Source organism: Saimiri boliviensis, chromosome 14 (assembly GCF_048565385.1).
Source record: "Saimiri boliviensis isolate mSaiBol1 chromosome 14, mSaiBol1.pri, whole genome shotgun sequence".
NCBI lineage: Eukaryota > Metazoa > Chordata > Mammalia > Primates > Cebidae > Saimiri > Saimiri boliviensis.
Window position 1 is genome coordinate 5,753,457 of NC_133462.1, and position 13,024 is coordinate 5,766,480.

The 13,024-nt window shown below is 48.9% G+C and overlaps 1 protein-coding gene across 21 annotated transcripts in view; it reads right to left on the reverse strand.

The window, feature by feature from the left end:
• Positions 1 to 10,698: 10,698 nt before the first annotated feature.
• Positions 10,699 to 13,024, reverse strand: part of ZNF83 (zinc finger protein 83) — a 97,554-nt gene continuing 95,228 nt past the window's right edge. For all 21 annotated transcript variants that reach the window (XR_012513658.1, XR_012513652.1, XR_012513647.1 and 18 more), the window contains one exon: positions 10,699 to 11,336. The gene's annotated coding sequence lies outside the window, so the exon portion shown is untranslated. The remainder of the gene's footprint in view (positions 11,337 to 13,024) is intronic.

The window sequence follows — 13,024 nt, forward strand, 5'->3', positions numbered from 1 at the left end:
TTTTTTTTGTTTCCTAAGATGGGGTTTCACAATGATGGCCAGGCTGGTCTTGAACTCCTGACCTCAGGTGATCCACCCACCTCCACCTCCCAAAGTGCTAGGATGACAGGCGTGAGCCACCGTGCCCGGCCGAGAGGCAACGTCACTCTTGTCGCTCGAGCTTGAGTGCAATGGTGTTAGCTTGGCTCACTGCAACCTCGGTCTCCTGAGTTAAGTGTTTCACCTACCTCAGCTTCCTGAGTAACTGGAATTATAGGTACCCCCTACCATGCCTTCTACTTTTTTTGTATTTTTAGTAGAGATGGAGTTTTACCATGTTGACCATGTTGGTTTTGAACTCCTAACTTCAGGTGATCCTCCCATTTTAGCCTCCCATAATGCTGGGATTACAAGGGTAAGCCACTGTGTCCAGCGAGTGATTTTCTACATAGAAAGTCATGTCATCTGCACACACACACATACACACACACACACACATTTTTTTTTTTAGACAGAGTTGTTCTGTCACCAGCCTGGAGTGCCATGGCACAGTTTCTGCTCACTGCAACCTCCGACTCCTGTGTTCAAGCAGTTCTCCTGTTTTAGCCTCCTGAGTAGCTGGGAATACAGGCTTGAGCCACCACACACAACTAATTTTTTTTTTTGTATTTGAGTAGAGACAGGGTTTCACCATGTTGGCCAGGATGGTCTTTAATCTCTTATCCTCGTGGTCCACCTGCCTTGGCCTCCCAAAGTCCTGAGATTACAGGTGTGAGTCACCTCACTTGGCCCTGACAAATATAATTTTAGTTCTTTCTGATTTGGATGAGTTTTTTTTTTTTTTTCTATTTAATTGCTCTGGCTAGGACAGCTAGTATTTCTTGAATAGAAGGGGTGAGAGCATTTTTGCATCATGTGAGATTCAATAGGAAAAGCATTTCATTTTCCGTTGTTGGTTATTTCACTGTGGTTACTTCATGGATGGTCTCTCTCTCTCTCTCTCTCTCTATATATATATATATATATTTATTTATATATATATATTTATATATATTTATATATATTTATATATATATTTTTTTATATATATATTTTTTTGAGACGGAGTTTCGCTCTTGTTACCCGGGCTGGAGTGCAATGGCACGATCTCGGCTCACAGCAACCTCCGCCTCCTGGGTTCAGGCAATTCTCCTGCCTCAGCCTCCTGAGTAGCTGGGATTACAGGCACGTGCCACCATGCCCAGCTAAATTTTTTGTATTTTTAGTAGAGGCGGGGGGTTTCACCATGTTGACCAGGATGGTCTCCATCTCTTGACCTCGTGATCCGCCCACCTCGGCATCCCAAAGTGCTGGGATTACAGGCTTGAGCCACCGCGCCCGGCCATGGTCTTTATATTTTTGAGGTAAATTTTTTATCTACCTGTTTTGCTTAGGAGTTTTATGAAGGATAAATGTTGAATTTTGTTAAATGATTTTTCTTGGTCTATTGAGATAATGTAGTTTTTAATCTGTCATTCTGTGCAGATGGCATATTACATTGATTTGAGCACATTGAACCAACCTTGCATCCCATGAATAAGCAGAACTTGAATATGTACAATTCCTTTTTATATTCCCTTGAATACAGTTTGCTAGTACAACGATCTTCAAGACGTTTATGGAAGAATACATATGAACAATTTGTGCATGAATTTCACACTTTTTGCACCAAAACAGACTAGTGCAAACTTGTTATAACATGTCTGAACAGGCTGTAGTTTGAGGCACTCAGAAGGATGACAAGAGTTTGAAAAGAGCCTCTATGAGAGGAATACAAATTCTGCTAAAATTGAAACAAGGAGAAACATTAAATATATGATACAATCAGATGCAGTGGCTCAGGCCTGAAATTCCAGTGCTGTCAGATGCTAAGGAATGTGGTTCCCATGAACCTAGGGTTTCAAGACTAGCCTGGGCAACAGGGGGACCTCCTGTCTGCTAAAAATTAAAAAAAAAAAAAAATGGGCAACTGTGGTGGTGCACACCTATGGTCCCAGCTACTCAGGTTGGTCAAGTGGGAGGATGGCTTGAACCAGGGAATTCGATGCCGCAGTGATTCCTGATTTCCCCACTGCACTGCAGCTTGGGTGACAGAGCTAGATCCTATCTCAAGCAAATAAATGAGAGGCATAATTTCTCCTTTGAAAATAAAGGAAAAATTTTTCTTTTGTCTCTTTTCTCAGAATATTTATTTAGAACATTTGTAAATGGCCGGGTGCAGTGGCTCACGCCTGTAATCCCAGCACTTTGGGAGGCCGAGGCAGGTGAATCACGAGGTCAAGAGATGGAGACCAACCTGGTCAACATGGTGAAACCCCGTCTCTACTAAAAATGCAAAAATCGGGCTGGGCGCGGTGGCTCAAGCCTGTAATCCCAGCACTTTGGGAGGCCGAGGCGGGTGGATCACGAGGTCAAGAGATCGAGACCATCCTGGTCAACATGGTGAAACCCCGTCTCTACGAAAAATACAAAAAATTAGCTGGGCATGGTGGCGTGTGCCTGTAATCCCAGCTACTCAGGAGGCTGAGGCAGGAGAATTGCCTGAACCCAGGAGGCGGAGGTTGCGGTGAGCCGAGATCGCGCCACTGCCCTCCAGCCCGGGTAACAAGAGTGAAACTCCGTCTCAAAAAAAAAAAAAAGTTTGAGAGAGACGAGGAAGAAAGCCCTGCAGGACGGAGTGTTACTTTGCTACTTTGCTGCTTCCAGGAATTGTCAAAAAAAACAATTCCACGGCTTTTGGATTATGCCTTAGCCTTCCTGGTCGGTTTCGCCTCGAAAATCTGAGAAAGGAGCTGGGAGCCAGGCTGAAAGATGCACAGGTCCCGGCCCCGCCCTCTGCAGGTGTTATGAAGGGCGAGGTCTCTCCGCCTTGTGTCCTCGCCCAGGCCCCGCCCACCTCCTAGAGGGTCTCGCCCAGGCTCCGCCCACCCCTCGAGGGTCTCGCCCAGGCCCCGCCCACCCCTCGAGGGTCTCGCCCAGGGCCCGTCCACCCCTCGAGGCTCTTGCTCAGGCCCCGCCCACCCCTCGAGGGTCTCTCCCAGGGCCCGCCCACCCCTCGAGGCTCTTGCCCAGGCCCCGCCCACTCCTCGCGGGTCTCTCCCAGGGTCCGCCCACCCATCGAGGCTCTTGCCCAGGCCCCGCCCACTCCTCGAGGTTCTCGCCCAGGTCTGGCTTCCGTCCTGCGGGATTTCGCAAATCCGGAAGCGGGTCGCGCGAAGTGAAGGTCCCACCGTGGCGGGTAAGTTTTGCTTTGTCCGGTATTAAGTCTGCTCTTCCCAGGTCTGGCGCTTCTGTACCTGGGACGTGGGGTTCCCACAGACCTGAACATTGTCGCTGCTATTTTCACCCAGTGCAAATTGAGACGTCGCCGTGAGAGTCCGGGGGTCGCTTTTTTTGGGGTTGAAAGTCTCATTGAGGCTCGTCCCGTTCCCGGTCTTTCAGCTGTAGGACACTTCTATAAAGTGTCTATATAAAAGACTTTATAAAGTCTGTAGACTTCCAGTTGTGTAGTTTTCCTGCTCAAAACCTTTTTCTGACTCTTCCCGCCCCGCGCTTTTTGAAATTCTCACCCTAGAGGTGGATCCTCGCCCTGGGTACCTACCACCCTCGCCCCTGTCGGCCCCTGGAGCGCAGCGCTGCGGCCCTCTGCGTGGTCCCGGGGTCCTGCAGACCCCACTGTTGTCTTTAGGCGCCGTCGCCCCCACACCTCCCTCCTCGTGCCGGGCCCTGCTGCTCCCCAGGTCTCCCCTCCACAGTGACTGCATCCCCTGAGCTGGCGTGGAGGAGGTGCCCCGGGCCTGTCCTGTGACACGGGGTGTTCTTGCCTGCCCACCTCCAGTCCCTGGAAAATGCGCTCCTCCCGGATGCAGGTGTCCTACTCCAAACACTCTTGTGATTGATTGTGTGGGCCAAAGGGATCGGGAGACAGAGAGAGAGTGGTAGAACATCTGAGACAGAGGAGAAAAAAACGAGAAAGACCCATAACAGACGGCAAAGTAGAGAATGGGTGAGGGATTTGCCAAGAGACAGCAAAAATGAAAATAAAGAAAAAGCGGGAGAGGAGCCGGGTGCTGTGTGTGGCTCACGCCTGTAATCCCAGCACTTTGAGAGGCCTAGCTAGGTGGCTCAGTTGAGGTCAGGAGTTTGAGACCGGCTGGACCAACATGATGAAACCCTGTCTCCACTAAAAATACAAAATTAACCGAGCGTGGTGGCACACGCCTGTAGTCCCAGCTACTTGGAAGGCTGAGGCAGGAAAATCGCTTGGACCCGAGAGGCAGAGGTTGCGGTGAGCCGAGATCGTGCCATTGCACTCCGGCCTGGGTAACAAGAGCGAAACTCCGTCTCAAAAATAAATGAATATAGATAAGAAGGGCAATTAGAAGTATGATTAGACAGAGAGCAACAGAAATAGAGAGCTTGTGCAGTGTAGACCTAGTTTTAGGGGTGACTGCATACAGTCCTTTGCAAATAGCAAAGTTAAGAGAATAATTCCTATCAATGTTAGAATATAATCTAAACTCGTGTAGTGGTGCCTACTCTTCAGGAATTCGAGTTAGATTAAGAGAAGTAGGAGAGAGTACTTGTGACTTCCAAGGGGAGGTGGGTGGGCTAGGCTGGTCATATGATGGACACACTTTAATCCTGAACCAGTGAACCCGGTGGGGAGGGTCTTGTAGATGGACAGCAGTTGGTGTACTGTAGACAATCAGGTAGGGGCCTTTCCACTGAGGCTGTAGAGCAGGAGGGGCTATCAGGCGTCCCCAAACTGTGGCCCGCGGGCCGCATGCGGCCCCCCGAGGCCATTTATCCGGCCCCCCGCCGCACTTCAGGAAGGGGCACCTCTTTCATTGGTGGTCAGTGAGAGGAGCACAGTATGTGGCGGCCCTCCAACGGTCTGAGGGACAGTGAACTGGCCCCCTGTGTAAAAAGTTTGGGGACACCTGGGTTAGATCCTTAACCAGCACTGATGGTTCGGCTAAGGTGTCCTCATAAGGCCAGGTATCTCGAGTAGGTAAGAGGAGATTATCAGCTTGACGAATTTCCTCCCTAGTTTGATGGAGAAGGAGGGAAGATTGTGTCCAAGAGGGCTAGTTTCTGGGAGGTTAGGCCCAAGCAAAAAGGTGTGGCCATACAAGAGTTCAAAGGGGCTGTATCTTGTGTGTTTCCAGGGAGTGGCATGAATTCGGAGAACAACAATAGGTAGAAGGCATACCCGGTCCTCCTTTAGTTGAAGGGTGAGCTTGGTAAGGTGTGTTTTTAGGAGGCCATTAGCTTTCTCTACTTTTCCTGATGACTGAGGGCGGTAAGGGGCCTCGAGATTGTATTGAATGCTAAGGGACTGAGAGAGTGCTTGGGTAATTTGGCTAATGAAAGCAGGGCCATTGTCAGATCGGATGGAAGTAGTCAGGCCAAATTGGAGAATTATCTCATTTAACAGTCAAGAAGTAACAGCAGTAGCCTTTTCTGTTCCAGTAGGGAAGGCTTCAATTCACCCTGTAAAGGTATCGACCCATACAAGAAGATATTTACATTTCTTGACACAGAGCATATAAGTAATGTCAGTTTGCCAATCTTGTGTGGGGGTAAATCCCCACATTTGGTGAGTGGGAAAATGAAAAGGTTTTAAAAATCCCTGGGGTCCTGCTGTAGGCCTTTTAGTAAATTAAAAAAAAAAAAAAATTCCCTGGGGTTTGGTAGAGTGGCACATGAAGCACTGAGATGCAATTGTGTTAAGCATGGACTTCCATGAATGGAAGGAGATAAGAGGTTCTAAGAGACAGGCGAAAGGCTTATATCCCACATGAAAATGGTTATGGAAGAGAGGATAGAATGAGCTTGTGGAGTAAGAAGAAAAAATTTTCCGTTATCCAAAACCCAACCGCCCGAGTGGGAAACGATTGGTAGGTTAAGGATTCAGATGGAGAGTACGTGGGAGTAATTGATGAGAAAGAAAAATGTTACCCACTCGGAGGAGATATTGGTGCGTTTGCTGTCTTCTTAGCTGTTTCTTCGGCCAAAGCATTTCCTTGGGCAATGAGATCTAAAGTTTTTTGATGCCCTTTATAGTGGACGACTCCAACCTTGGTTGGGAGAGCGGCATTAAGGAGGGCCTGAATTAAGGCAGCGTTGATAATAGAAGATCCCTGTGTAGTGAGAAAGCCCCTTTCGGCCCATGTGGTGTCATGGCGGTGTAGGATGTGAACTGCGTAGTCAGTATAGACACTGACATGTAGATCCCCTTAACAAGAGTAAGAGCACAGGTTAAAGCAGTTAGTTGAGCTTGCTTTAACCTATGCTCTTACTCTTCCTAAGGGGACTAAATGTCAATGTCTATACTGACTCTAGAGGGAGGGAGTGTGGCCGCCTCAATGATAGATGAACAGGATACAGCTGCATAACCAGATTTAGCTGGTGCTGACTAGGCCTTAAAGAACTCCCACCGGGCGCAGTGGCTCAAGCCTGTAATCCCAGCACTTTGGGAGGCCGAGGCGGGTGGATCACGAGGTCAAGAGATCGAGACCATCCTGGTCAACATGGTGAAACCCTGTCTCTACTAAAAATACAAAAAATTAGCTGGGCATGGTGGCGTGTGCCTGTAATCCCAGCTACTCGGGAGGCTGAGACAGGAGAATTGCCTGAACCCAGGAGGCGGAGGTTGCGGTGAGCCGAGATCGCGCCATTGCACTCCAGCCTGGGTAACAAGAGTGAAACTCCGTCTCAAAAAAAAAAAAAAAAAGAATAGGTGCTTGCTGGCCAGGCACAATGGCTCAAGCCTGTAATCCCAGTACCTTTGGGAGGCTGAGGCGGGTGGATCATGAGATCAAGAGATTGAGACCATCCCGGTCAACATAGTGAAACCCCGTCTCTACTAAAAATAAAAAAAAAAATTAGCTGGGTATGGTGGTGTTTGCCTGTAATCCCAGCTACTCAGGGGGCTGAGGCAGGAGCATTGCCTGAACCCAGGAGGCGGAGGTTGTGGTGAGCGGAGATCGCGCCATTGCACTCCAGCCTGGGTAATGAGCGAAACTCCGTCTCAGGTTAAAAAAAGGAAAAAAATAGGTGCTTGCCAAGCATGGTGGCTCATGCCTGTAATCCCAGCACTTTGCGAGGTTGAGGTGGGCGGATCACAATGTCAGGAGTTCAAGACCAGCCTGACCACCATGGTGAAATCCCGTCTCTACTAAAAAATGGAAGAAAAAAAAAAAGCCAGGCATGGTGGCACACCCCTGTAATCCCAGCTACTCGGGAGGCTGAGGCAGGGGAATTGCTTGAACCAGAGGGGTAAAGGTTGCAGTGAGCTGAGATCACGCCACTGCACTCCAGCCTCGGTAACAGAGTGAGACTCCATCTCAAAAATAAAAAAATTAAAAATTAAAAAAAAATAGATGCTGAAGAAGCAGGAGGGTATCTTGCTGAGAAGCTTCATAAGAGGGGCTGTACAGGAGGGAGTCATCCTTGTATTGAATAAGGTGACAAGTCAAGGGACAGAAAGAGAGCAGGTGAAAAGAAAAGAGGGCCTGACTGGAGTAGCATGGGCTGTCCCTGAAGCCTGAGGCAGGATGGTCCAGGTGAGCTGTTGTGACTGGTGGGTGTCAGGGTCAGTCCAAGTGAAGGCAGAGACTGGGAGGGTGTGAGGGGACGGTGACAAAGGCATTTCAAGATCGAGTACAGAATAATGGGTTGTGGAGGGAGGAATTGAGGACAGGACAGTATATGGGTTTGGCACTACAGGAGGGAGAGGAAGCACAATTTGATAAGATGAAAGTCTTGGACCAGCTCGTACGTTTTGTCCTGTTTCTGGACAGGCAAGGTAGGAGAGTTTTAAGAACAGTTAGAAAGGCTTTAGGAGACCATGTTGTAACAGGCGGGTGATCACCGGTTTTAGTACCTTTAGAGCTTGTTGGAGAATGGGGTATTGGTGTTGGGCAGGATAGGGATGATTGGGTTTTAGGGGATAGTGACAGGTGTATGGTCCGTTGCTAAGGATGGAGTAGAGGTGCCACACCTGTGGGTTAAGGTGAAGAGACGTGATGGGAGGCTGTGTGGTAGGCTTTGGGTCAGGTAAGAGGGCAGCCATGAGATGTGGTTGTAGTCCTGGAATAGTCAGCATAGCAGACAGGTTGGTTAAAATATCTCACCCTAATAAGGGAACAGGGCATGTGGGGATGATTAAGAAGGAGTGAGTGAAGGAGTGTTGTCCAAGCTAACACCGGAGCTGGGGGTTTCTGAGAGTTTTTGAAGCATTGCCATCAATTCCCACACAGTTATAGGGGCTAAGGAAACAGGCCTTTCAAAAGAAGGTAATGTGGAGTGGGTATCCCTTGTATTGACTGAAAAGGGGATAGACTTACTCTCCACTTAAGTGTTACCCAAAGCTCAGCACCTGAGATGATCCAGGGGACTTCTGAAGCAGTCGGACAGCATCAGTCTTCAGTTGCTAAGCCAAGAAGTTCTGGAAAGGAGTCGCCCGGAGAATATGGGGTTTGAACTCCAGGAGCCCTGGGAGTGGCTGTAATAGGAGCTGGAGAGTGTGATTTCTGGGGGGAGGGGGGGTCCCCCACAGACAGAACACGGCTTAGAGGGGATCTTGGGCTCTGAGCATTCGTTAGCCCAATGTTCAAGCTTTCGGTATTTGAAGCCGGTTGAAGCCCCAGGCTGTGGGCATTCCCTGGCCCAGTGGCCAGTTTTCCAGCATTTGAAGCAAGGCTCTGGAGGAGGGCGGCTTGATGGAGCACCTGCTTGCGATCGCCTTGGTGCCTGGAAGTTCCTTGTGGTTGAAACAGTGACTGGGGCTTATCTTAGACTGTGGAGGCAACCGAAGCTCTGAAATGTGTTGCTGCCTGGCTGCTTCCTCCCTATTGCTAAACACCTCAAAGGCGATGTTGATTAATTCCTGTTGTGGAGTTTAAGGGCCTGAGTCTAGTTTTTGATGTTTTTCCCTAATATCTGGGGCAGATTGCGTAATAAAATGCATACTGAGACTAAGGCAACCCCCTGGCCCCTCTGAGTCTAGTGCTGTGAAGCTGATAGGTGGGCCGCATGAATTGGGCAGAATTTTCACATTTGCCCTGGGTTGTTTCTTTAAACTTGTCATAATTAATAGCTTTGTAAGCTGCCTGCTTAAGTCCCTCAAACTAAGCAAGAGACCACATAGTCATGCTTGGTGATGTCAGGTGAGCCCTTCTGGTATTGCCAGTTGGGTTCTTCCCTAGGTACCGCCCTGATGCCCTCTTGGAGGGCTGGCTCGTGGCATCTCTGGGTGTCAGCATAAGACTCAGCCAGAGTATAAACCCTATTTCGTTCATCTGGAGAAAGAGTAGAGGTTAGAACAACATTTAAGTCATTCCAGGTTAATTGTAGGACAGAGTTAGATAATTGGAACTCTTGGATATATTTAGTGAATTCTTATGAGAAAGATCCCAAGTGCTGACCAACTTGGGACAGATCAGTGAAAAAGGAACATGCAAGCTGAACTCTATGTCCTCGGCTCCAGCCAGGTCTTGAAGGGGAAACCATTGGGTGGGGTGGGAGGGCTGGCTTTAAGACTGAATTGCGTCCCAGAGTGGGTGTGGGATGGAGAAGTAACAGAGGAGGTATAGGAGGGAGGGGATGCGGTGTGGGGAGATTAGGGTTCGGTTCAGCCTGCTGAGGGGCAGCCTCATAGGGAAGGGAACGGTCAGAAGGGTCTATTGAGAGAGAAGAATCTGCATTGACAGAAGGGACAGAGGGCGTGGGTTGGAGGGCAAGAAGGAGAACTGGAGAGGGGTCACATTAGGAGCAGAGGCTGGGAAGGAAATAAAGTGTGGAAAAGGCCTGGTCGAAGGGGACTTCAGACATTTTACCCGTTTTACGACGAAAGTTGTCTAGATCCAGCAGGATAGAAAAATCAAAGGTGCAGTTTTCTGGCCATTTAAAGCCATTGTCCAATTTATATTGTGGCCAAGTGGTATTGCAGAAGAAAATAAGATGCTTAGGTTTCAGGTCCAGGGATAGCTGGAGACGTCTGAGGTTTTTAAGAACGCAGGATAAGGGAGAGGAGGGAGGGATGGAGGGTGGGAGGTTGACCATAGTTTAAGAAGAGCAGTGGAGACAAAGAAAGTGAATGCGGCACCAAGCAGTTTAGCAGGAATCCCAGACTAAACCTTGGTCTGAACCTAGGGTGAGTCGGTCTGAGGGGATGTCCCCCGTGTTGACCCATCACCCTACTAGTGAGAGTGACCGACCAGAGCAGACGTCTCCGCAATAATCAGTCAGCAAATGAGTGCGAGTGCGTGATCAAAGCAGACATCTCTGCGGTAGTCAGTCACCGAGGGAAGACTGTCTTCCCAGTTCCATGACCTACATAGGATTTTTTCCAGTCATGAATCTCATGGAAAGTCCTGTCTGTCTTGTCTCTGCTGAAAGGGAGAGAAAAATAAAACTGAAAGGAGAAGGAAGCTGACAGGTAGTGAGAAAAGCATAAGAGAAGACCTGAGGCAAACCGCTTAACCTGGTCTGAGGATGGTGAGTGGATGCCTGGGCTGGTCTGATGAGCCTAGGTTGTAGGTAGGTCTCTGCACAGAACGAGCCCAAGGGTGGAGACAGGGGGTCTGGGCTCCTGTAAGAGCTCCTTTGTCCCGGGTTTCGGCACGAGTTTTCATGCATGTTACTCACGTAGAGAACACCAGACAGGCTTCGTGTGCTCAACAAGGCTGTTTATTTCACACTTGGGTGCAAGCAGGCCAAGTCTGAGAAACAGGTTGGGGCAAATGGTCAGCTAAAGGAGGTAATCTTGGGGAGGGGGAGGACATCACGGGATGCATGATTACAAGGGTAGGGGTCGTTGATTACAAACAGGCATGATCATAAGGGTGGGGAGTATCGGCAGCAGCAGAGAGGAGGGTGCAGTAGATTACATAGCTACAGGCAGAGGGGTCTTGAGAAACCCAATGTCTGGGGGAAAAGTCTTGCAAGGCTCAACAGGAACAACGGGTCCAGGTTGCAGCAATTAGTTGAGGCAGGAACAAGTTGTTTTAGTTTTTTTTGTGGCCACCCGGTTACTTGTGGTTACTTCAGACTTCTTGGCTTCTGGGGACCATCCAGAGGTGTACGTGCAGGTCACCAAAGCTAAAATGGCCAGGCCTGTACTTGGAGGCCTAACAGATTCCATCTCTCATGACTCAGTGACATGAACTCTGGGAAGAGGACTCATGCCCAGACATGGATGGAGACAGGGTGTGGGTCTCCCATGGTGTCAGGGCTGCTGGGCAGCGAGGATTGTTCATGGGCCACATCTGGATGCACCGTCAGCTCTCTGTAGACCAGGAGTAGAACAGCTGCCAATGGAAGTCATGTATTAATGCGGGCAAAGTACATGGTAAATTCTAGAAAAAAAGATCAATGATGAGAAATCTTTTCTGCCTGATTTTATACTGTATTTTGGGTTTCTGACTCCTAAAATCTTCCTAATTAGAATAGAAAGTTCCTACAGACATGAATGATACAAGCTGTTTGATTCCATCATTATTTTAAGAATATGAGGCCAGGCACAGTGGCTTAGGCCCGTAATTCCAGCACTTTGGGAGCCTGAGACAGGTGAATCTAAGGGAGGCGTCCCCAAACTACCGCCCGCGGGCCGCATGTAGCCCCCTGAGGCCATTTATCTGCCCCCCCCCCCACCCCGCCGCACTTCAGGAAGGGGCACCTCTTTCACTGGTGGTCAGTGAGAGGAGCACAGTATATGGCGGCCCTCCAACGGTCTGAGGGACAGTGAACTGGCCCCCTGTGTAAAAAGTTTGGGGACGCCTGATCTAAGAGGTCAGAAGTTGGCCGGGTGTGGTGGCTCACACCTGTAATCCTAGCACTTTGGGAGGCTGCGGTGGGCGGACCACGAGGTCAAGAGATCAAGACCATCCTGGCCAACATGGTGAAACCCTGTCTCTACTAAAATACAAAAAAAAAATTAGCTGGGCGTGGTGGCGCATGCCTATAGTCCCAGCTACTCGGGAGGCCGAGGCAGGAGAATTGCTTGAACTCGGGAGGTGGAGGTTGCAGTGAGCTGAGGTGGCACCACTGCACTCCAACCTGGCGCCTGGTGACAGAGTGAAACTCTGTCTCAAAAAAAAAAAAGGCCGGGCGCGGTAGCTCACGCCTGTAATCCCAGCACTTTGGGAGGCTGAGGCGGGTGGATCACGAGGTCAAGATCTTGAGACCATCCTGGTCAACATGGTGAAACCCCATCTCTACTAAAAAAAAAAAAAAAAAAAAAAAAAAACTAGCTGGGCCTGGTGGTAAGTGCCTGTAATCCCAGCTACTCAGGAGGCTGAGGCAGGAGAATCGCCTGAGCCCAGGAGGCGGAGGTTGCGGTGAGCCGAGATCGCGCCATTGCACTCCAGCCTGGGTAACAAGAGCGAAACTCCGTCTCAAAAAAAAAAAAAAAAAAAAAAAGAGGTCAGAAGTTTGAAACAAGCCTCACCAACATGGTGAAACTCTGTCTCTACTTAATTTTTTTATTTTTTTAGTTTATTTCTACTAAAAATAAAAAAATTAAATTGTAAAAATGCAAGAAGGAAAAAAAAAACTGCATTCCAACCTGGCCAACAGGAGAAGACTCTGTCTCCTTGCCAAAAAGAAAAAAGAAATACGAAAAGACCAAAGTGCCTTTTCTACTCTCACATGCCACTAAGCACAGAATCACCAGAATGGGTGGATTTCTCCCCAGTAACATCCTGGAGTGCTATGGCCCGATCTCAGCTCGCCACAACCTGTCTCCCAGGTTCAAGTGATTGTCCTGCCTCAGCCTCCCGAGTAACTAGGCAACACTTGTCTCAAAATAAAATAAAATACATGAACACAAAATTACTCAAAGTACAAAAGGCTAATGAGAGACTCAAAAGAATGCAACCATTTGTCTCTTACCTACCTACGTCCTGGAGGCCCCTCTCCGGCTCGGAGTTGTCCCTCCTTTCCAGACTGAACCAGTGTACGTATATCTTATACTCACTTGTCATGTCTCCCTAAAATG